We start from the raw sequence: 23807 nt of genomic DNA, 5'->3' as shown, positions 1-23807 counted from the left end.
AAGCCCCATTGACCCGCAGATTTACTGAAAATTGTCCCAATTGCATGGTGATGGCTCACTAGAGCCGGGGCTAAAGACCCGGAGTTCCCGACCGTGCGTGCTAACTGTCGTGCCCTATCACGTTTATCACCTCAGAGTTTCTTACAATTCTGTCGCCACCAGATGCAGTAATTGGCACATCATCCCATCCATTACCAAACAATATCTCCCGATTAGATTTTGCAATTACACGCTCCACAATTCTCTATAAATTGTGCCGTGATTCCAGCGGAGAGACCGAGAAATGTGATTTCTGAGTTAAGAGACATATCCTGTACACGCACCAACAAAGGCGACCTATTTGTCACGATTTCGGTATCAGATGCATCGAGGGCCCTCTGTGTCCTTATTAGATTTTCCCCGATACCCTTTGTCGGATTTATTTTGTCACCGTGCAGTAATAAGTCTCGGTGGGGATGATTATTTTGTATCATGGATACTCCGTTTTCTCTGTGTGTACACTGATAATGTGCCCACCGAGGCGTACAAAACAGCCATTTCTTCTGCCTGCGTACATTCAATGGATCAGAGGGGTCCGTTCACATCCCCTTTCTCACTCGCATTAATTGATACCGTATCATTAGCAGTGCCAATTAACAGAACAACTCCTCCTTTAACTCTTAAATGGGGGGAGGGGGATACAATAGATATGATATACATATGTACAGGGCCTGTACAAGACATAATGATATTGATAAGCTGTAGGCTTGAAATACAGTCAACCTTGTACAAGTGACAATCTGGCCAATATGACAACTTTTTGGTGGTCCCATAGATAATTGTTTGCATTGAGAATTTGACACAAGCATCGTGTCTTTCTTGACCACCTGTCCACATAGACCTAGTTTCATCGTTTCCATGGGTGGTCTTTTTGGGCAGTTTTATTTATGTTTCCTACAGTGTTTGAGTCATGACACCAAGACTATATTCTTCAGCACGATGAACTGCGATTTTTTTCTGTAATCTCAGAATTACCAAAGGATGTTATTTTGAGACCTGTATGGTGAAGGCACTGCAAACTTGAGCACAGTTCTGTCACAGAAATGTTTCGGAGGTCAGGCTGCATGTTTCACGGGAACAAAGTCTGGAGATGCTCTTCCACTGGATGAAACTGTGAAAAATTGCTCCATACTTTTTTCTGAATTGTGCGATTTTACCAATGACAATGGAAATACAGTTAGACCTGCCCAAGAAGATCACTCGGGGGACCACAAAAATATTGTCTATTTGGACAGGTGGTCAGAGGATTCTTAATGTTATCACCAAAAAGTGGTCACATTGGCCAGGTGGTCCTTATGTACAGGTGGTTGCTTAAAACTTGAATCTAGAAGCTTTTTTCTTAACCTTGTATGAGCAAAAAACGCCTTTTACAAACTACAGCATTATCAAATTTTAACTGCAAGGGTTATATTTAGGGGTGGGTACCGGTACAAACAATTCAGGTCCGGTCCAGGTCCAGGTCCAGAGGGTCAGGTCCAGGTCCGGACCTGTACCTGTACCTGATTATAGTAGTGTCGCAGTACATCATATTTTGGAGAGCGAGACACACGCAAAAGTCTCCAAAAGTCATGTCTGGAACGATATAATTTCTTAGGTTTGCACTTTGTCTCAAAATTATAATTATACTCTTCTCGCCGTCTGTTTACTAATCCTTTAAGGGTTTCTAGGTATGATTCACAGCTAACGTCTTCGAAAACGAAGTTAAATCTGCTGTTTTGTATTTTCTTAGACCAGTTATGTGGCCGCCTGGTACTATGAATTTTCTAATCGGTCCATAGGCCGGTCCACTGATTTTATACAGACCGGTTTTTTTGGACCGGTCCATTAAGAAATACCGGTTTTGTACCGGTACACGGTACCGGTACCCACCCCTAGTTATATTGCATCTGCTACAAGTTATAAGTGTTGTAAAAAAGTTTCCATTAGAATCCAAATCTGTATATTGACAGGAGGCAAGTCAATCTGTGTTTCCCAGCAGGGATCTTTTTAGTAGATTTATTTTTACAGGCCATTCCAAGAATTTTGGTTAAAGATTTCTTGTAGGGTGGGGGTGGCAAATTACATATTCATTCTTTCCTATATTCATTTTGTAAAGCCATTATAATTGCATTCAGTACAATAACACACCAGTTTCACAGGCATTGGGCAGCGATCGGTTATATCATGTCGAACGGTCGGTCGCACCTACCCTTTGCACTTGTTCAAAGATGGTGACGATGCCTCTACTGCATTTGGTGACAAGTTCCTCTCGTCAACAGTTCTCAGAATGAAAACATTTCTTTTAAGTCAACCATGGGTTGTCACTTTTGCTGGTTGTAGTCTTAAATCTTTCTCATAAAGAAATTGGGAGTTTTCCAGAAAAGCACAAAATATAAGATTGCAGATTTAATGCAGAAGCTTGTACAAGAGAACATGGCTGTTCAAAAATCCTAGAGTAGATTGCAGCCAGCAGAAGTGTAATCGAAAGAGAAAAGTGTAATTGGTGTATCGATTGGCTTCTAATGTTCAGAACTTTCCTGGACTGTTTGAAGAGGGACAGTCGTAAATAATTTATTTGGTGCAAATGAGGCAAATCCCGGTGAAAATTGCTGCATTAATGCAACCGACATGCCGCTAATCCTACGGCGTTTAACCCCAATTTTCGATGGCATCGCGACTTCGTTATGTCAACCGTTGAGCCATGATGGAGGACCGCGTGGCACTTGCGGAGGATTTGGGGGTTTAACCCCAATGTACAAGGCGCAGATGCGACCACCGCTGCTCGGCCCTCCACACTCCATCAAATTAAAGGAGGACCGGTGATGATATGCAGAGAAACTCTCCGTTTGGAGAACTTTTTATTTCAACCAAGGGGAGTAAAGTATTATTTTGGGGGTAATATGTGTGTGTTTGTGTGTGTGTGTGTGTGTGTGTGCGCGCGCGCGCATGTGCAGTATGGATGAGGGGGTGAAGTTTGCCATCACTGATTCTCTCCTTCTCTCATCCTGTGACATTTCACTTTCTATAACCTACATTATCCTACTTCAGTTAGAGACTACATGTACAGTATATCCCAAACACAAATCCTACTACTTGTTTTGACACCACATTTTAGCTTCCTATACTGGAAAGAAAATCAAATGTCACCAAGAACTTCTCTTTTTCTTAGCATTTCAAGGTCTGCTCTATAGCTCAATCTGTGTATGGACCTTTGAGAGTTAGGACTTACGTAAAATTGATGCACTCCCATTCTTCAAGCATGCCTGTATGAATTCTAAATCAAGACAAAGGGTACAGAACAGGAAGATCTTTCTTTTGTACCCTTGGCAAACACATCTTGTATCTGTCACAACTATCACATTCATGGACTCTCCTCTCTCTATCATTCCCGCCTCCCCCATCTCTTAACTAGGAGCCCGTTTATTTAAGAATTATGCAGTATGCTCCAACCCTCAATTATCCTCCAATCTTGGGGATCAAATGCCCACATAAACCAAGGGGGGGTACAACCATTGCCTGGGACAAAACAAATGCTCACAACTCAATCTAGATTTCATTTAGATTACCTGAAGGGGTTGACTGCCCAATCTAGGGCTCTAAGAAGGTTGGGCTTTAATCCTTGCATCGTAGTTATCGCCTCGGCCCTGCCGGCGACAAATGCCGAGAAAACCCCGGCGCAATTCAGACATCAAACTTTACAGGTACGTCACATTGGGACAGAAGAACTTGGGCTGTATACCAAAAGCTGCTCTTTTTATCCCAGCAGATACAACGGTGTACATACGTATGTGTGTATGGTTTCTGTCTCTACACAGTCAGTACATGTACCTGTAGCAAAGCTCCTGCAATGTGCGGCAAAGTGTCAAGCACAACAATATCAACTCCAGGGCAGAAAAGGAAAAAGCTTAGGCCACACCATTTTAATTTCTTGGTTAACAGAATTTTTAAAAAAGATGCTAGATTGGAAAATCAACATGAAAACAGAATCTCAGAGGAAACTTTGTACTTTGGTGCACACAGTTTCAGGGAGTGAACAGGGTCAGGTGCAAGTTTTCACCCCAGCCTTCTGTTTTCATGATTTTTTTGGCTAAAATTTAAAGAAATCAAATTTGTGTGGCCTTAACTACCATTAAGACATTTATTTTGTGAACAATTTGGAAGATATAAGTTGGACAGAAAAGAACCAAGGCCCAGTCCCTGGACAATTTGGTTTGCATCACACTTTAAAACAACAGTAGATTTTACAGGTCATCGGTTTTGGACTCTCTTCTTTTCCCAACCTGTTTGCACAAAATATGATTCCAACGAGGGTAAAACAGAACCTTTGTGCGGGGATGTCCCCTCGGGCAGTCCATGTTGATGCCACAGCACCCATGAAATAGTGGTGCTGGCTTCCTGTTGTTTATCATCGACTTTACGAGCTGTACAGATACAGGTGACTGCGGTATGTGTGTTTTGTTTTAAAACAGGGCAGCTCAGGAGACTAACAACAACTTTAGATACATAAAAACACCAGACATTCTTTCAACTATTATTCATGAAAGCTCTCCCAAGACAAGAAACACTTCTGAAAACTGGAACACGTTCTCATATTTTCTTCATTACACGGATTTACGCCGGGAGAATTATTTGTAAGATTTACACTGAAGTTGTAAAATCTGTCTTCTATCTGCTGACAATTTGTTTGTTTCTATTTTAAATGTATTTTGATATCGTTTACAAACAACAAAGCAAGAGAACTGGGCGAACTCTCACTGCAAACCTCAGAAAGAGAAAACTGAGGAACGTCAAGTTAAAGCCTCAAAATTCTTTTTTTCTTCCCATGGCTAGACCGGTGGGATTAGCCAGCAAAGTACCCACAACAGAAGGGAAGGAAGACATTTCTGCATAATGCTGGTACCCTTCTGACTCTATTGTTGGTAATCCGATCATTTGCTCAAACGTAATTATGTGGGCATTTTTGACAAGGCATTGAACAGGTGGGTCCCCCTGGGTGCGGGGTTAGCATAAAGGTGACCATTTAAGGTGTCTTGTTTCATAAGCAGATTTGGACAGTCTCAGGGGGTCAACGTTTCAGCTGCAACTCCAAGTTCCAAACTAACGCTGTACCTCGGTACAATTATAGGGGGCGTTTAACCTGCGAGGAAGGGGACATGTGCGGCTTGAGTGGATTGTTCTACAGTGTGTGCGGTGATGATATCACAATCCGGTCCCAAACATCTTGTTACTCCATTGCAGGGCGAACAGCTCCCTATGGAGACCTCCCTCTGCATCATGTGACATTAAAAATGTCCTCTCTTTCTGATTCTGCATTTCTTTGACCTCCAGAGGGCGTCGGCGCCTTTGTTCCCCGCGTCTCGCCGTCCCAGCCATGCTGCGCGTGATGTATGCTTTCTATATCCAGAGGCTGTCACTTTTCATATGATATGCCCCCTCGTCATTGTGCTGGCCGTGTTGGAGTCCATACAATATGCCTGGTGCAATGTCAAGTTTGATTATACACCGAGTAAATCTCCAGAGAAATAGGTATGCACATGGAAAGAAACGTGATAACACATGGGAAGAACTCTTGATCCCACAGAACAAAGACACTCTCATAGCTGTGAGTTGAAAGGTGTGTGCTAAAGTACACAAAAAAGGGCCGGGACTATGTGGATTAGCTTAGTATATGATTTATAAGGAAAGTACTTTGCTTGTTGCAAACAAAACATTCTTGTACTCTTTGTAGTTTTCTTATAAGTAAGATGGACAAGTTTCAGTTCATAAATATGGTTATCATATGGGATGACCTGGAAATGTATCAACACTTTCAAGTCTCTTAACTGCAGCTCTTTGGTTGACGGGGGTCAATGTCGAGCGACATTGCCAAAATCAGGGATTTCTCTGCGGGTGGAGGATGAATAAGTCTAGGGAAGAAACAGTCTGATTTTGGATCATAAACGTGCGTTCACAAAAGCTACCACGCCGACTTACTGGTCGCTCTCTCATCAAGATGTTTTGCACGCAGGAAGTGTTATCGGTCACGTACACACAGTGCGTCGCACACATTTCAGCACGTATCCATAGCATGTCATTTCTTCTGGAACTGCCAGCAGAAACGTCCATTCGCTACCTTTACCAACCGACCCTTCCCTCCCACTAGTCGACCCTCAAGTCAAGAATGATAAGTTTTGCTGAAGCATGATTTGTATACCAGTGCAGTCGAGGTCACAATACGCACCACACAACAGTTGTTCCCGTTTTTCGTGGCCTTGACAAACACATAGCTGTCTCCGCTTGGGTTCCAGCGGGTCCATACCAGTCTTTGTCTGGATTTTCGCCTTCAGACAAATTATCTTTTTCATTATGTACACTTGTAACAGGTGGGACACTTTCAACAACAACTGAGAATCAAAGCATTATCGTAGGGGAAAATTTTTTCCCTGTTTCTAATGGAAGAAAAATTGACATTACAGTAGAAGGGATCATTTACAAAAAAAATTGGATATAAACATCTGCATTTTGCACTTTCTGTTAACAGTTGATATAAAAAAATATAACTATGCACTAGTTTACTTTATTGTAATGCAAATCTTTGCGGTACTGAAAGCATAGCTTTCTGCATTATACTTCTATCCATCAGACTTTAAGAAACCTCATCTGAAAACTACTTCAAAACTGCAATGTCTTCAAGGTTAAACAACAGTGGTGAATGCATTTTGATTTTATTACCTGGGTACCCAAAACAATAATTTGCAGAACGGTACGTGGTAATTTTCTCAAGCAGCTGTTCGACCATACAACTTTCTGTGATTACCGGATTCCGCGAGATTCTGGCATGCCAACACGCTCCGTTGTTTATTGCCTGAGCAGCTTCGCACATGTGTTCATGTGCACACATACTGCCGCAATATGGCGACACAAGATTCAACTTCCTAATCTAGGACTAGAGCAGCATCTGCATCAATTCAACATCTTTCTCTAATCTTCACCCCAAGGAAGTAGTGTGTGGTGTGTTTGTGCATGTGTGTGTGTGTATATATGTGTGTGTCTGCGTGTGTGTTTGCTTGTGTATGTACATGTATATATCAATGTTATTGCAACATTTTACCCTCTACTGCCGACATATTCTTACTTCAGTCTTCGTCAACTCCTTCGAGAAACAAGGAAATAAACTGGTGCGGCCAATCAGAAAACAGCACATACATAATAAGGCCACAATTCAATTTCTTGCTTCTCGAAATAATTGTGTCAACATGACATCAGGCTCTAAGAGGACAGTCTAAACCTTAGCACACACAATTTTAGGGAGTCAAATGCCAGCTTTCTTACCATCATTGTTTTCATCATGTACATGTATGATGTCCTCTTGCTACAAACTTCTACATAAAAATGTCCTAAAACCAAGGAATTCTATTGGTACAGCCTACACATTTGAAAATGCAGCCTTTCAAACCAAGGAATTCTATTGGTACAGCCTAAACATTTGAAAATGCAGCCTTTTATAAAGGCTGAACCATGTGGGACCAGTCTGATTGGCTGCCATGTTGTCCTTGGTCTCCCACCGCTGCTCCTTCCTGTCCACCTGGGGGTGTGCTAACCAGCCACACCTGTCCACCAGTCAGCTAGACTGGCTACTGTACAAATTGATACGTTTGCAGAGGTTTTATCTTCAAGGTTCTCACAGTGTCACCTCCGCCAAGAATTCAGGACACACCCATGACGATACGTTTCCAGTGTATTACTACCGTACTACAGAATTGTTTCAACTGTGGACTCGAAACTAGTTGCCAAAACCTCATTTTTCTCTTCTGGAAAAATAAACGGATTTACAGTACGAACACTCTTCTACTTCACTGCTAGGATGTTACTCATTTGGCGGAGGAAGTCTTGGGTCACCATGTTAATCAGACAAGAAAGCCAGGCTGACAGCATGGCTGGATACTTCGGGATAGGATCATTCTTGCTTGCCTGGCAGTGGCATACCTCTAAACAATAGGGGCACATTGTCAGGGCTAAAAATACCACTGGTATACGCAGGATAATGCAGGTTAACTTGGGACTGTCCAGGTATTTTTGGTACATAGGTGCATGTGGATTTTTGCTTTACTGTACTATTTGTTACTTCCCATAAAAAGCTAAATAAAACTTGAAAATTTTTCTAGGTATACTGTACTTATTGGTAACCCTAACCCGATGGAGAAACTTAAGATACAATCCCAAGTTTCTCCAGTTAAGAACAAATTTCATCTTTCTATACTTTTTAAGTGAAATCTTGTTTCGGTATTGGAAGATTATACTTCATACAATCATGAATACAAGAAAAACAAATGTCACTACCGTATAATTAGGATTCTTCATGAAATCCCAAGGTTAGAACAAAGCAAAACGTTACTGGAAAAGAATTTGATTTGGTTGCAATCATACTTAATGCATAACTCTGTACTTCTGAGAGCAAAATATACATTCCAAAGCTGCCTTTCAACATATCTAAGTCTAGGGCATGAAAGGCTTCATATAATAAGAGTTCATAAGAGCTTTGAAAAAACACAGCATGTTTCAAAGTACAACTATTGTTATACAGACAATAGAGTACTTGACCAAGTTCTTGAACACCAAACTCCCATTAAAGTCTTTACAAAGCCAAACAGACTTAGTTTTTTCACAAAACCATGAAAGTCTTCTATTTCCTGAAGAAAGTAGTCCGGTTCCTTTAAGACTAAATCGACCAACAATGTCCGATAACGTCCCAATTTTCAGGCACGGCACTATCGCTCTTGGTGCAAATGGAGGCGAATTCCTAGACATCAATTTTCAGCAGGGCGTATCTGATGACGAATGTTCTCTTCCCCCACTCGAATCAAGATGTGTTTGATACGTTGGACAAACTTATTATGGAAGACAAATTGCAAACAAGGCTTGTTGCCTGGTAGTCTGCTTCAGTCATGTGTCCAAGATGGCGTGGAAAGATAAAGTTTCCAATGTGAAGCAGAATGATTTATGTGCCGAGACTTCCAAGTACTTACCAGTAATCCCCTGCTTTTGTTAGGACTTATTTAAAACTTTCTGGTGCCTACTATAAAATGGTCAGTTAGAAATGAAAGGGCTACCACCGTTTTCACTTCGGGGAGATGAAACATTTATGTTTACACAGAAGTGTCCCGGTTCTTTTCATGGTGACGTTTTGCTCTAAAGAGAATTTTAATCGCGAAGGGATTGTTAAGACGTGTACCTGATGGTTTAATATAGTAAGCAACATTGATGGATTTCCATATCAGCATGCTTGTATATTTGTCATTTGTTAACAGTTTGGTATTGACATCAAGACTCCAATGATTGTTTCACTTGAAAAGCGTATGCAGCTCGTTCAAACTGGAAGTTCTGTTAAAAATATTACAAGTTACAGGGAAACTCACTGTAGAATTACAAATGTCACAAGTTCACCATCATTCTCTCCCCATCCTCAGGGCCCATAGACGATCATTAATATAGTAAGCAACATTGGTGGATTTCCATAACAGCATGCTTGTATATTTGTCATTTGTTAACAGTTCGGTATTGACATCAGGACTCCGATGATTGTTTTACGTTCAAACTGGAAGTTCTGTTAAAAATATTGAGTACAAGTTACAGGGAAACTCCCTGCAGGATTACAAATGTCACAAGTTCACCATCATTCTCTCCCCATCCTCAGGGCCCATAGACCACACAAGTGCTCCAATCCTACCTGGCATTTTGATAGGGCGGCCAGATTTGCCGTATAGCCTCCGGGTTAGCTTATAAAGCTAATCATGATAATGTACCCTTCATTTCAAACCCTCCAATCAAGGTAGATAAAAAGTGACCACAGCAGTGTCTGTCCATCTCTTTTGCTTTCATCATCCTACTTCAAACAGGCGTCCCATTACAATATTTGTGACCCCAGGTGGACAGAATCGCTGCGCCTCCTCTCATCTATACAATATCCAGTTCAAGAAAGTCTTTTGAACCTTCCTGGACAAACAATCTCGCCAACGCTTTCAACTGCCTGCCAGGAGGGGTCAAAGGTGGTGACCTTAGACCTGCCGAATAAAGGAAATGTAAAGAAAGAGTCCCCTTCCTTGGTAAAGAAAGTGACCTTGTGAAGGTCATACGGAAAGGGCAGCACTTTTTAAACAAATTCTGCGACCCCGGTAACACATCAAAACAATTATACTAACAAAGGGTCAATGGCACGCATGTATTTTTCATAGATCTAGTTATGTTTTCTTTCAGGTTCTTGGGTTTCGTGAGAAACAAGTCCAGATCAATCTACCATAAACCTAACCTTCTTGCCAAAGGTAAGGAATGATTAGGCTAGCCCATGGATTGGCAAAACGTGTACAACATGTTGTTTAGTGTGCAAAAAAGTTTTTAACAAAGGATTTCATGTTATCATAGCGCAGAAACATTTATGTTTTCTAAACCTTTTTCATCAGCGGTTGGAGTGTTTTTGGAATAGTGATAGGATTCAGCTGAGTTTGCTTTACGCTGCATGATGCATTGTGCATGAGCCAGGAAACTGCATGGGTCAAGGGGAACAAACAAAGAACCCTCCTTCCATGGTTGCTAAGAGAGACCGTTGTCATGGCAACTGTCTGCTTCAAGATAAGCTTACCAAAGTCTTGTCTGGCAGGGGAGGACTTGTCAGGGGGCCAAGTTGTGGCAAAGTTAATGAACATATCAATGTACACCCCGAGGGGGCTCTGTACACATCACCTTTATCAAATCTGAGTACTGTAGTCATTTTAGATTTTACGGTACAGTGAACTCTCACTCAAGAGTTTGTGGTAACTTTAAGATCGAGGTTGAAACAAAGATGTTTACAGTATAATGAAAAGAGAGCCGTCGGCAAAACTGCAAACTTAAAAACACTGCGGACACTTCAAAATTGTGAGAATCAGAAGCCAACGGTCAACACTCTACAGGATTTCAAAAGTGCCTCAAACTTTTCTATGGAATATTAGGCTTATATACATCGTGTCAGAATGGTATGCACATGTGATAAGTCAAACTACAAATTGGAACTAAAACGATTCTCTGACTCAGCCTAGCTGCAGGGAAATGTCAGAGACATTACCGATGATGTGGACCAGTACTTGCAAAAACAAATGTACCGGCACCATATTTTCATCTTCGTCGAAATGGTATTTTGTGCACCAAAATTGCTGGTGGTGGAACAAATTAGAACCTCTAGCAATTTCCATAGCTTTTACCTGAAATTTCAAGCGTTCTTGTCCATATAATGTGGATACAGTGTAATTCTACACGCTGCCGTATCTTGCCTCAGTCCAAAAGATTTCCTGTTTCAAACCAACGTGTTATTGATCTATTTCATTGCCTTTATATACTAAAATATCAAAGTCTTTGCTGGGAAATGCCTCGAGATACCGCTTTGTTTTTCTCAACATTCTTTAGTTCTATTCTATGCAATATGTGAATCAGTATTCTTTAGCTTGCCACATTGTGAGTGGTTTGTGTACTATTTTTGCAATCTTGTATTCTGCAAAGTGTGGGTGAGAGAGTGCAGTGGGTGTCTAAAACCCTAAGAAAGAAGTAGAACTGGCATAAATGTTGTGAGCTTCTTTTAGCTCTAAGTTCTGCTTTTCTGGTACTCACAACAGTATATAGGCCTCTTCGCTAGATAGCTTCAAACTGCTGTTAGAGTTAGATGTATGAATGGCTTAGGTGTGGCATGTCGTTTCAGTGTGACATAACCAGCCACTGCCGCGTGCACACGAAACTGGTGTGTTACATCGAATGGCGGTTACACGCGGCTGACCAACTGAGATTCATATAAACAATATTTAAACACGCTATGTACTAGATAATTAAATTATGAAGTAGGTAGCTATTCTGATGCATTTTGAAGGATAAACAACAACATCCACTTGTTTTGCACTCACAGGTGCGCGTGTGATTGACAGGACAGACATCTTATCTTCCGACGAGAAACCAGACATTCTTTATTCGTCTCAAACTGTATAGTCAAGGAGAAACAGGTCTTGGACCTTTTTATACTCCAAGGATATCCTTGGAAATTTCCGTTCTACGTTGTGTTTACAAACAGTTACAAGAAGTAAGCAAGGACAGTTCGCAAGGACCTAGTAAACTCTGAGGGTTTAAGTAAGGCAATATTCACGAAATCAGAATAAAGAGGTTGTAACTGCAATACTTTTCATACAGTGCATAGGAAAAAGTAGGATCAGCTAGAAACTAAATGGGCAGAAAATTGTGCTAGTTACATTGACTTCAGCCTTGAATACAACCTTTCCAAACAGAGATCTAACAAATTATTGGTAAGGCAGTACACAGCAAGATTCCTTCTGAAATTCTACAAAGGAAAAACATACTTTCGTGTTGTGTTCCAAAGTTTTTGTGTCTAGTATGATACTATGGTGTCTCTGGTAAATTTCATAGACTTTTCTTTATTGATTGATTTATCTATTTATCTGTATATGACATTTAATAGGAAGCAAGCCACTTTGTCAAGTTAAGCATATTGAGACGTTCTGGAAGTTGGTTGGGCATGGCGGTAGGTTTTCTTATCATAGCACAGTAGGGCTGCTATGTTGAAGATAAGACATAGGAAACACTTGTTATTATTCAATCCTGGTAAAATACTGGTGGCAGTCCGTGACAAGAACTAGGCATCCATCTCTGTACCACAAAGCATAATTTTTCCATGTCTGTCTTTGTGTGTGTGTGCGCGCGTGCGCGCATGTGTGTGTGTGTGTGTGCGTGTGTGTGCATGAATATATGTGTGTGCTTGCGTCAAAAGGCAATCAAAGATGGCAGACTTCACCCCCTTACCCACACTGCTTAGCGACCGTTCCAGACCTAAAGGCAAAAAATATTAGCACTAAATATGTATACCAGCGTTGCATAGTGTTAACTGGCTATTGTAGAAAAACACATGAACAGACAGACACGCTAACAGACAGACATGGCAAAAATACTTTACTCTCTTGGGGGTCACATTTTAAGCAGTCTCAAGCCCTTACCACACAATGGTTCATAGACCAACTCTGTGCAGAACAATGCGCTGTCCCTGAAACCCTAGACAGCCAAGTCCCCCTACATTGACCTTGCCTTGTCACACTGGTTGAAAAGAGCCAAAATGGATGGCATCCATACACCCTGGGCTCTGAGCCTCAGTAAAATAAACTCCAAATTCCAAACCTCTGATTCTGGGTCATCTAAACACTGCAGACCTAAAACCCCCAGAAAAAAAGCCCACTCAAAACTTTTCCCATGTTGCCAAACAAAACTGTCTGCCCCAACAGAAACCGACCACTCCGTAGTCATATAAACCCAAAAACCTTTGTTACCGAGTTGACTTAAATCTTGAAGATTTTCTTATCTGCTTTCGATCGGCCATTTGAGAACTCTTCTATATACAGACCACAGTCTGATTGACAGGTAAAGAAGAATAGAACACGGAGAGCTGGGCTTGTAGAGAGAATTCTGGGAAGACCGTAAGCTCTGTCAAACAAAGTACAGACATCTCCGGAAGTAGCAATGCCACAATATACCGCTATCGACATGTGAACTCTATACTGAAATTAGAAGCTTCCTCTGACTGTCTATGGCTGCGTTGACATAAACAATTGGACAAATAACTTTGTAGGGCAAATTGCATTGCGCGGTTTGATGGAACGGGTCAGCGTACTACCTGAAACTGACAAAGGTGTAGTCAAAACAGGAGGAAACATCAGACTCATGCAATTACTCAACAGAGGATGGATTCATAGGAAACTTCCGGAAGGACAGGACACAACTGTAACAATCTTAAGAAAATTTACAAATACACTGTTGCTGACAGAATAACATAATTACTTCAGGTATAACATTGAATGAATAAGTCAACTTGGCTATTCTTAACACTCTCTTTCAGAAAACCGTAGTTTGAAAACAAAAATTTCTTTGATCCCTTCACTCTTAGTACATACATTGTGTGCATTTACAAAGTCTGTATGTCTCAAAGATACAATCATTTGGTTATGCTAACAATATTTAAAAAAATATCTTTTTAACTCCTTCCTGTAGAGAGCGTTGGCTTCATAAATTCAATTCGTCTGTTCTCAATATTTCAAGTGTGAAGTTAAACAATTGTATCAACACGAAAACAGAGTTTGGGAAGTCAGTACTGTGGTTTGCAGGGAGTGAATATAGTCAGATCTTTCAGTTTTTATCTTGGACTCTTGCTGATATTTTACTGAAAATTATCAGGAAAACACGAGAATAAATTGGGGTGGCCTTCCAGTCAAGTTACTCTTACGCCACCGTTTCAAAAACGGATTACTCAGCCCGACTACCCGAACTTTAACCTTTCCGGGCTCTCATTCCTTTGCACTTCTGTAAAACACCCCAGCATGACGGGCTCAACACAAATGCCTAACAACAAAGGGCACAGCCCATAGAAAACCTATGGAGGGGAACCACTAGGTCCAACAATGCACTTTTCTACACATATCCTTTTACATTGTGTAAACACTATCTATACAAACAGACCAAGGGATTCTCCACCTCATATACCATTGGGATGAGTGACATTCTTTCAAACTAAAACAAAGATAGGGACCAAGCCATTAGCCACATGCTAATTAGTGTACTTGTGATTGTAATGATGTTTGCGTGGGTCAATACTGGGAGACCACTTCCTTTCTACCTCTAAGAGCTAGACTTCAAATATTGCTAGTTTATCAGCAAATGTCCACATCCTTTGTTAGATGGTCCAACAGTTCGAGAAGTTGACTGTGGAGAAACAAAGATGAGAAAGACTAGACAGGTAGGGCGTGGCATTAGAGAGAGAAAAGCATCCGAGTGTCTGATAGCCACTACAACAAAATGTGCTCAAAAGCCCTGTTTCATAGCTTATCTATGTTGCAATTTAGCAATCAACTTGACCTGGAAAATCTGGATGATTTTTTTTATTGGTACTGTTTCTATCAAGACAGAGGTTCAAAATTTTTTTCAACAATTATCATGTCAAGTTCTAAAGATCACTTCTCTTTTACATGAAGATGAGTTGTATAACAGCATTAGCGTTGACCACAAACTGGTCGGGCCACATTGGAGAAATGCCGCCGTGAAAACCTGAGACTTTAATTGCTTCTTGAGTCGACCTTCTTCGGATATATGAAATGTCATCACTGGCGGAACTAATCCTCAGCAATTCACAAAACTGCTGTGCTAAAAATACAGTCTGGACTTGGTCACCTTTGTACTTCTGCACATGTGTGGAGTACCTTCTATACCGTATACTTCGCACAGGTAGCACAATAACAATCTATCCATCTGAAGTACAGCCAGTAGGTACCCATCTGAGTAATGGGGCTGTTGTAGTGCCTTTTAACGTGCTCGACGCACCTCCTCGATCACAGGACCCCCATTTTACGTCCCTTCCGAAAGACGAATGCAGCTCCAACCAGGATGCCATTTCCTACATTTGAACCGGGTCTACCAGTAGCCAACTAATTACAGAACCAGGAGCGCAACTGTGAAACTGCTAAAAATTGAGCTCCAGGTATAATTAGCAGCAAACTAGACAACAAGAGATAGTTATAAAAATATCTTAAGGAACAGTTCAACAATTTTCAAAGAAGGCCACAGCCTCACCGCTTTGTTTGAGTCATTGAATTCAGCCTTAAAGTTGTGAAGGATATTTCTTTCCACTTCTTTAGTGTTGCCGCAGTCAAACTTTCTTACTTGGCAAATGGCGGAAAAACTTCTTGATCCTAACCTTTCCAAGTCTTGTCCAAACAGTTTTTAGAAGTTTTCCTATGCAACGGTTGGACTGAACCTCGCTAGCCATTCAGCCCTATAGCCGTACAACCATTCCCCATGATATGTTCTTCTTCTACATTTATCACAGGAGTTGACAATCAACCGGCAAGGCCAAGATGGCCATTTGGTCCTTTCCCGGTTCTCTCCCGCTCGTAACACACCTCAAAAGACACCGCGGTGACTTCATCACCAAAGCTGCAAGACGATTAAATGTCATTTTGGGAAATTCTGGCCCCAACAGATAAGCGGTAGCCCTTTTTTGTCCGCAGCTGATTTAAGGCCCTCTCTTCCTCTCCCCAGCCAGGGATGGAAGGCGATACCACGACTGCCATCGCAGCTATTTGTCACTTGTCAGGCAGGCAGTAACTTAATCAGAAACCACCTGGTGGTACAAATGTCACAGGAGTAGTGAAGATGGCACTTGCGCATGACACTGGGGTTTGAGTTATGAGAACTGTCAGGAATCGGGATTGGGTGAGTTAGCGCAGCATTACTGCTGGATATCTTGCCCCCACAGAGGGAATGAATAGCGCTTATGTTGTCCATTAAATTGTCCGTTCTTCTGAGCTTTCTTTGGGACGATTTTTCGGCCCATTCAGGCGTGTGCTACATACGTACATTACATTGCAATGCAAGAAACTTGTAAAAATGTTGGCTGAGTTTAGGACAAAGTCTATCATACTAGCTTGCAGTCCAACATGCTCTCAAAGTTCCACATGTATGATCACGACTCCTTAGAAAAGTATGTTACCATTCAAGATAATGTTATGAAGCTATACAGGAAAGTATTAGTGATACATCAAAGGCTTCCTTACTCGTAAGTTACTGCACATATACCGTTTCTTGTTCCAAATGAATATGATTTCTACCATATTTGAGTTGTTGCATAGGGTTTGACTGTGATTTGCACAAACTCCTGGACAAAAGTCAGAAATAAGCTCAAACTTTACCATCTGTGGTATGCTCTACTAAAACGTCCACCGCAAATAAGGACATAAAAACTCAACAACTACAACTGGAATAAATTGCTTGAGATTCTTTAGAATGTGCTGTTCAAAAGTATGTACAAAAAGACTTTAAAATCCATGTGTAACTTTTATGAAGAACATCCCTTTTTGACTGAATGGTAGCTTCCATTCTACCACAACAGCAAAGCCAAGCTCCCTACATAAAGCCGGTTGTTGTTCATGCCCTATTATTCTCACAACAATGCCTCTTTCTAGCACCCCCACTTCTTGATGATCACAACTGATAAGAAGCTGGTGAAATCTCCTCCTTCTCCCTCAAGGAAACTTGCAGACAATGGATAATTGCCAAGGATGAAGGGCAATTACTGGAGAGAAAGGCCAGACAATAGACCAGTTGGAGGGAGGGGCTAAGAACAATGGCGCCAATCAAACAGTTTATGAATTTCAACCAGGACAAGTAGTTTAATGAACTACCAAATTGTCCTAGAATTGGGCTTGTTCCACCCACTTCCAAATATAAACTTCCCTTGCAGTTATAAAAGGTTCAACAGGCAAAACATGTATTTGAGGATTGCTAGAGTATTTGCATTAAAAAGTGATTAGAATTTAAACAAACTGTTAACAAAGAAAAGATATCCTTATTTTTCTTCGGGCCGGACCTAACATTTTTTTACAATAACAAAAAAACTTTTGCAAGCACATAACGCTTCCGAGTATTGCCCTGAGGCAGGACTAAGGAACCATTGGCGGGTAAATATCTCAAAACATATTCTTCTGGCTTTTTCTCTGAACTGTTGTTCCCAGGGTACAATATACATAAAACAGTTAACTCAACAAGACTAAATCCCTGCGCTAAGCAACATTTTATTTGAATTCACATGCCACTTCTATCATAACAAATAAGTATTTGCTATTCACCCAGAGTATTACGATAGTTAAAGCCACTAATTAACACTGAACATGTCAACTTCACATTAACTGGCAGATCATCTCCTTTCCTTGCCATCGGCAAAACAATTTTGCTTGAATTGCTTCTGAATGAACTGACAGCGGCAGTTCCATGGTGATTTAAACTCAACCATTGTTGCCCAGCTCTGCAACATAACTTTAAAGGCGCCACCTTTTGTGTTTCCAATGACCTTGTCACTATTTGTATGACCTCACCCAAGTTTCGCCAAGGGGAAAACACACCTCGGACAACCAGGTGGCTTTGGGTATAAAAGCATGCATTTTGTCGACTCCAAAACAATCCTGGTAGCGCGTATTGTGGCATGAATACTGCTAGTACAAGTCAAGTTACATGGGAGCATCGTAGCCATATATCATGACCTTTCTCGAGTGTTTTACCTTGTTGGCACATTTACAGCCGTGCGTAAATCAATCTATTCACACTTGGTGCTCGCTTCTTTCTTCAACAACAATGGAGTCACTTACAGACGAATTTGTAATCACCTTTAATCAGGCTAATGTAACTTTTCAATGTGTGATCAGGATAGTTTTGTGCTGAATACTATATGTAGTACTATCCGGTAGTTGACTATACTGCTGCAAGGATCCCTGACAGAGGAGTGGGTGGAAGACATTTTATGACACACTGATAATTTCTACAATCCATACTTAGGCTACACCAATTTAATTTCTCACTTCTCGGATTTTGTACAATATCAATGAAGTGGGTGGGACGAAATAAAAATAAAAACAGTCAATTCTGTGATAGACTTGCTTTCAATCTTAAAAAGACATTTTTAATGAATGAAATTATGAATAGATCCATGGAGCAAAACAACAGTTTATCACTGGAGGTATCTTAACAAAACTGGAAGATTTTCGTACTAAAATGTGAGCATTTGGTGGTTGATTTGTACATAGAATTAATAGTACATGTGATCCTTCCTTTTTACATGAGACAAAAATACAGCAGGTATATCTGAAAACCAAAACATTCAACTGACGTCCCTTGCAGCAGACTTCTGTTAACAATCACACATCTTGTGAAGGTTTTGTACCCAAAAAATGACAAAGCTCCCGTCTCAATTTAATGCATCATCAAGCCCGGTCCACAGCCAATCTTGCTGAAATGTTGATTAATGTTCGCTCCCTTCTCTCAGACAGCTGGTACCTTTATGGGACCTGACAGTTCCTGTACAGGGTCAAGTGTTACTGACAAGGCCTTCAATTCCACTAAATATTACCTCTGCCACAGACACCTACTAAACACTCCGACAACTTCCAGGAGTCAGCCTACGGGCTGCAACTTTTCACTTCTCGTACTTGGTCCAGAAATCAGAAATACAGTTAGACTCCTGTTACTGTCTAACATGGTAGACATGTCTAAACCCAAGCAAAAGAACTCGTATCTACACATTACATTACAGTAATATGTCAAAACCAATTTCTATAGACCAATTACAATCAATGGCTTTTAAAATTGCATGTTTCAAACATTAAAAACAGATTTCTCAATTCTTGACTTTAAAGCAAAAAACTGCTATGGTGAAAAAGACTTGTTGCATTGGGATATATTGTGGCGTTTTGTATTGTATTGTATTGTATTTTATTGTGTTTTGAGGTGCTGGGCTGTGCTGTGATATGTTGTATTGCTTGTGTTATAGTTATAGAATATTCTTTACCAGCAGTTGGTACAAGTAATTTCATTTATTCCTCTTGCCAAATGTGTAGCTACGGTATACTGGTGGGTCTTTGTGGAATAAAACCCTGGGTCTCCTTCTAGCCTTCCAAGTTAGCACAGTCTTTGATTTCATGAACAGCCATCTGAATACAGGATTAGAAAAAACAACAAGTTTGAATCGATCAGATGTACTACCAACAGAATCGGACAAAGAGCCTCTCGCTCACACACTGACCGGAATACGGAAACGCCCAAACCCAGAGGAGCTGTCAAGCACAGCGTTTCAAAATCACAGGTGACAACACCCGACTGTTCACCAAACTGCCAATCACACTTGATCATTATCCGGCCACAGTTTGGAGAGCCACTATACTGCTGACAATTGTAAACATTTACTGTTGTGGTCCAACTTGTGGACCAGCTTTGGTGGATGCATATCGGCACACACAAAATCACTCCCAAACTCATGATATGCTGGCATCCTTGAAAAGTAGAAATTGTGCTTTTCCCAACTACGTATCAATGTTAAGATTTAATCTACTCGTAATCAGCCCAGGTAGATCACTAATATCACTCTGTAAATATTTACAAAGAATACAGACGCTGTTGTATACAATTAAATCCTACAAGTAGTGGATCACATATAGAGGCTTTCTTTAATCAGTCTTTCCAATTATTTCTTCTTATTCTGTGCAGAAACATTGAGCTGTAAACTTGCAAGTTTTGATGAGCTATGTGTGTCATACAGAGCGCATATGGAGATTTTGTTGTTTGCTGAAAGTTGGTAGACACTACATGGTACCTGACAAATCCTTCAACCTTCATCGTTACATAGTTAGAAGTTTTGTACGTCTTGGAATAACCACTAAGATAACCTAGTTTGATTTTCGAGGCTGCACAATCTCCGCCAGACAGCAGTCAGAAGATGATCGTGTTTTGCAGGCCAGATAAACTGGGCTGTAGACAACACTGATGTCTGGTTGGACTACTGCCAGCCTTAAGAGTTGGCATGTCATCCCTGGTCCAAAACACTTCTTCCAATGTTAGAAGGCCACCTGGAATACTGTGACATCTTTCTGTAGCATACAAGTTAAAGCAGACGTTTCAATTTGTGGTTGGAACATGTGGAAAACAAATGTTATGATTTTCTGTCAAGATCAATAAAAGTAGTAGATGTTTTGAGGCTCTAAAGTGAAAACTTTCCCCGAATTTTTAGGATTCGCCAAGCTATGCCTTTTTCTCAGTTCCTCAGGGACTGACACCAAGAGGTCAAAGGACAAGAGTTGGTCACAATCGTTGGTCACAATCGAAGGAAAACATGTACAGCTGGTGGAAAAATACAGAACGAGAAAGATAACCGTGGTGTCACTTGTCTCAGGAGTCACGGACATTCAGTGTTATCGACAGAAGGTCACGAAACATATGTTTTTTTGTTACCGATGAATATGGGGGACACAACAGGGATGATGAAGAGATCCATTTAGAAGTCATCTGGAACAGACACATGGGACAAAGGGGGAGGGGGGCACCAACTGACCAGACCAAAGACCAAACTGACAGCATGTTTGCCACCCATCAACAATTAAGCAGCATTTTCTGGCAACTACTGTCCTGGTCAATCAGTTTTACATTAGTACAACTCCAGTAGTTGGTCTGGTTTTGTTCAGCTATCCAAACCGTCGCAAATGAAATAAACATTTAGCGAAGTCGCTCCATCTCAAGACGACATGAGAGCCAAAATGACATGAATCTCCATAAGCTCATAAAAAATACAACATGCAGGACAGCAGCTCATGATCTGCTATATGCCACTCCAATTACACCACACAGAAAGGCCCCCTCTTTAAAAGTACGTAAGCAAAAACATGAAGAATAAAATGGAAACCATTTTTAAAACAATCACAATTTATCTGCGGCAGTTGTCATGCAATTCTTTCCGTCTAAAACAAAACTGTATAAGACAATTAACCAGAATGAAAGCTTTTGTAACCCTAGTGAGAGCATTAAGTAACCCTTATTCTTTTTCTAGCCTAACTGGAAACCTGTCACCATTGCCTAGCACAATAACAGCCTCGTGTCTAGACAGACTTGCCTTCGTTTGGAGAGAGAAATGGCCCCAACAGGAAGTTGTAAAAACTATATTGTCCATGTAGGAATGACAAGTAATATACAACAGTCATGCAATTTCCTATACAATTGACGCAGTAAAACAGTCAATTTGCAGGGACCCATCTACAATCAGGACATCCATGTTGAATTGGATGTCCAAGATTTCTCATGGCCGAAATGAATTAATAATATACAAAACCTTTAAGTGTACTGACGTAATTGTGTTTGCAGCCTTCCTGCGTATGTAGTAACTGTGTTTGTGTTTTGTGCTAGTATTTTGGATACGTGCTATTTCAAGTATCATAACGGTCACTTTTAACTACAACAAAACAAGACACTGTAAATGCCACAGCACCATGGCAACAACAAGAACTATAAACAAATTGCTCCAATGAAGGACAATATTTTAAGGAAGAAATCTCTGGACTGTTGACCTCTGACCCCAAGAAGACAAAAACTACACAAATGTCACCTTGATACAAACCACACTACTTTTCAAGGAAGGGACAATAAAACACGCAGGATGGGTGTACTACCACAGAAAAAAACTTGTAATACTCCTGTCGACGTCAAATTTGACAGTGGAGACAGTTTAGAAAATTGCTTTTACACAATTTACATGGCTTTTTTTCCGGTTCTGATTTTGGAAATAAAAAGAAGGTATAGAATCTGAAACTTTTGAGGGGCTTCTGTGTTTTTGTTTCTTTTCAACAACAGATATTTTACAACAACAGATATTTTACAGAATACATGAGCAACATTCCCAAAATTCCCATAAACATTGGAGAACAATCTGATCTGGCCCCCAAGCGATTACGACAGTCAAATATCGATGGGGATGACAGGGACAGATGCCTTGTGTCACGTAAACACAACACACAGGCTCTTCCCCCAGATGTCTCCATAGCTTCACAATGTCCGCTGAGTGACATCTTCCAACAGTCCGCACTGTTTATGAAACAAGCGCATGGCGGCCGGCACAAAGTCTGCACTGTTGGGCGTACAAGTTCAAGTCAAATGACCAAAGCGGCAGAAATGACCCCCGACCTCCTCTGGTAACTCTAGCTAGCCGGGGACAGGGAGAGGGAAACGAACCCCTCCTACTCCACCATGGTTGAGATAGAGTGTATAGGGAACAAATGCTAACTAAACAACGCTCGACAAAGACGTCAGGGCAAAACCTGTCATTGTTCTGTTAGCCAATAGGTGCCAAGGTTTGTGTACACTGTGTCCCACTCTATGTCCGTTGTCATCATAGGTGACCAATTGTCTTCCTCTTTCCTCGGTGAGTAATTTCCAGTTGACAAGGTTAACATTTCCAGACAACTCACAACAACGTTTTTCTGCTCCACGTCGAGCCTACCACTTTTCTACACAACAAAGGAAAATTATGTTGTAATGGGGCCATGATGACATCTCGCAGATGTTATAGTCGCATTAGAATGTACCACGAGTTTTCATCAGATCATATCTCAGTCAACCACACAAAAAACTGGGCATTTACTCTATTAGTCATGGTGGTATTGTTGGGGAGAAAGACAGCTCCATATGTGGACATATGTTTGGGCATTTGGCATGCAGGGTTGCCTGCTTTCAACAGACACAGAAACAAACACCCTGGTGGACAGGGACACATGTGGTAGTCAGAATCAATCCAGGCTTTTTTCCCACCAGCTCAAATCCTCGCTTTCCTCCTCCGAAGAAAATTACCAAGATGTAGCTCTTTGTTTTTTAACGACAGACATGGGTGATTCAGCGCCAGAAAAATCTGGACACAAACAATTACTCATAGCGTGGTAACAATATAATCAGAGAACTTAAGTTGTAAAACCAACTATCAGGTGACAAGAGAAAAACTTCTGGGGGATACGCATGCATGGTTATGACCCATGTGTCATCCTGGACGTTAAGTTTGTGGGTATTTCTGAGGAAAACGTCTGGACGAGTTACGGCGGACTTGGAGAGAAAATATGCAGGGTGGCTGATTTTGGTAGGGTTGAGAAAATGTGCCACTATAGTACAAACACACAGACTCCCCAAGGCCTAATGCGTGCAGAAAAGGAGGGTGACATATAAGCTGTGTTTTCCTAGGCGTGTAAAATACAACAGTACACCTTGAGGCGACAGGATTTCATTTCATTCCTAATTTTCTCCGAGGTAAAGGCATGGTGTGTGATGAGGAATAAATCGCTGTGCGCTCAGAGCTGGACCAAATGTGGGGCCCAGTCTGGTGTATAAACACACAAACATTGCAGCCAGGCTGGCGCGCTGATCCAAAAAAAATCGCCAATTAAAAA

At 41.0% G+C, this 23807-nt stretch overlaps 1 protein-coding gene across 11 annotated transcripts in view; it reads right to left on the bottom strand.

The window, feature by feature from the left end:
* LOC136448716 (transcription factor 7-like 2) overlaps window positions 1–23807 on the bottom strand; it is a 66340-nt gene that overhangs the window by 28921 nt on the left and 13612 nt on the right. The gene's annotated exons all lie outside the window — the stretch shown is intronic.

This window comes from Branchiostoma lanceolatum, chromosome 14, assembly GCF_035083965.1.
Source record: "Branchiostoma lanceolatum isolate klBraLanc5 chromosome 14, klBraLanc5.hap2, whole genome shotgun sequence".
NCBI lineage: Eukaryota > Metazoa > Chordata > Leptocardii > Amphioxiformes > Branchiostomatidae > Branchiostoma > Branchiostoma lanceolatum.
This window is presented reverse-complemented; position numbering and strand designations above follow the sequence as displayed.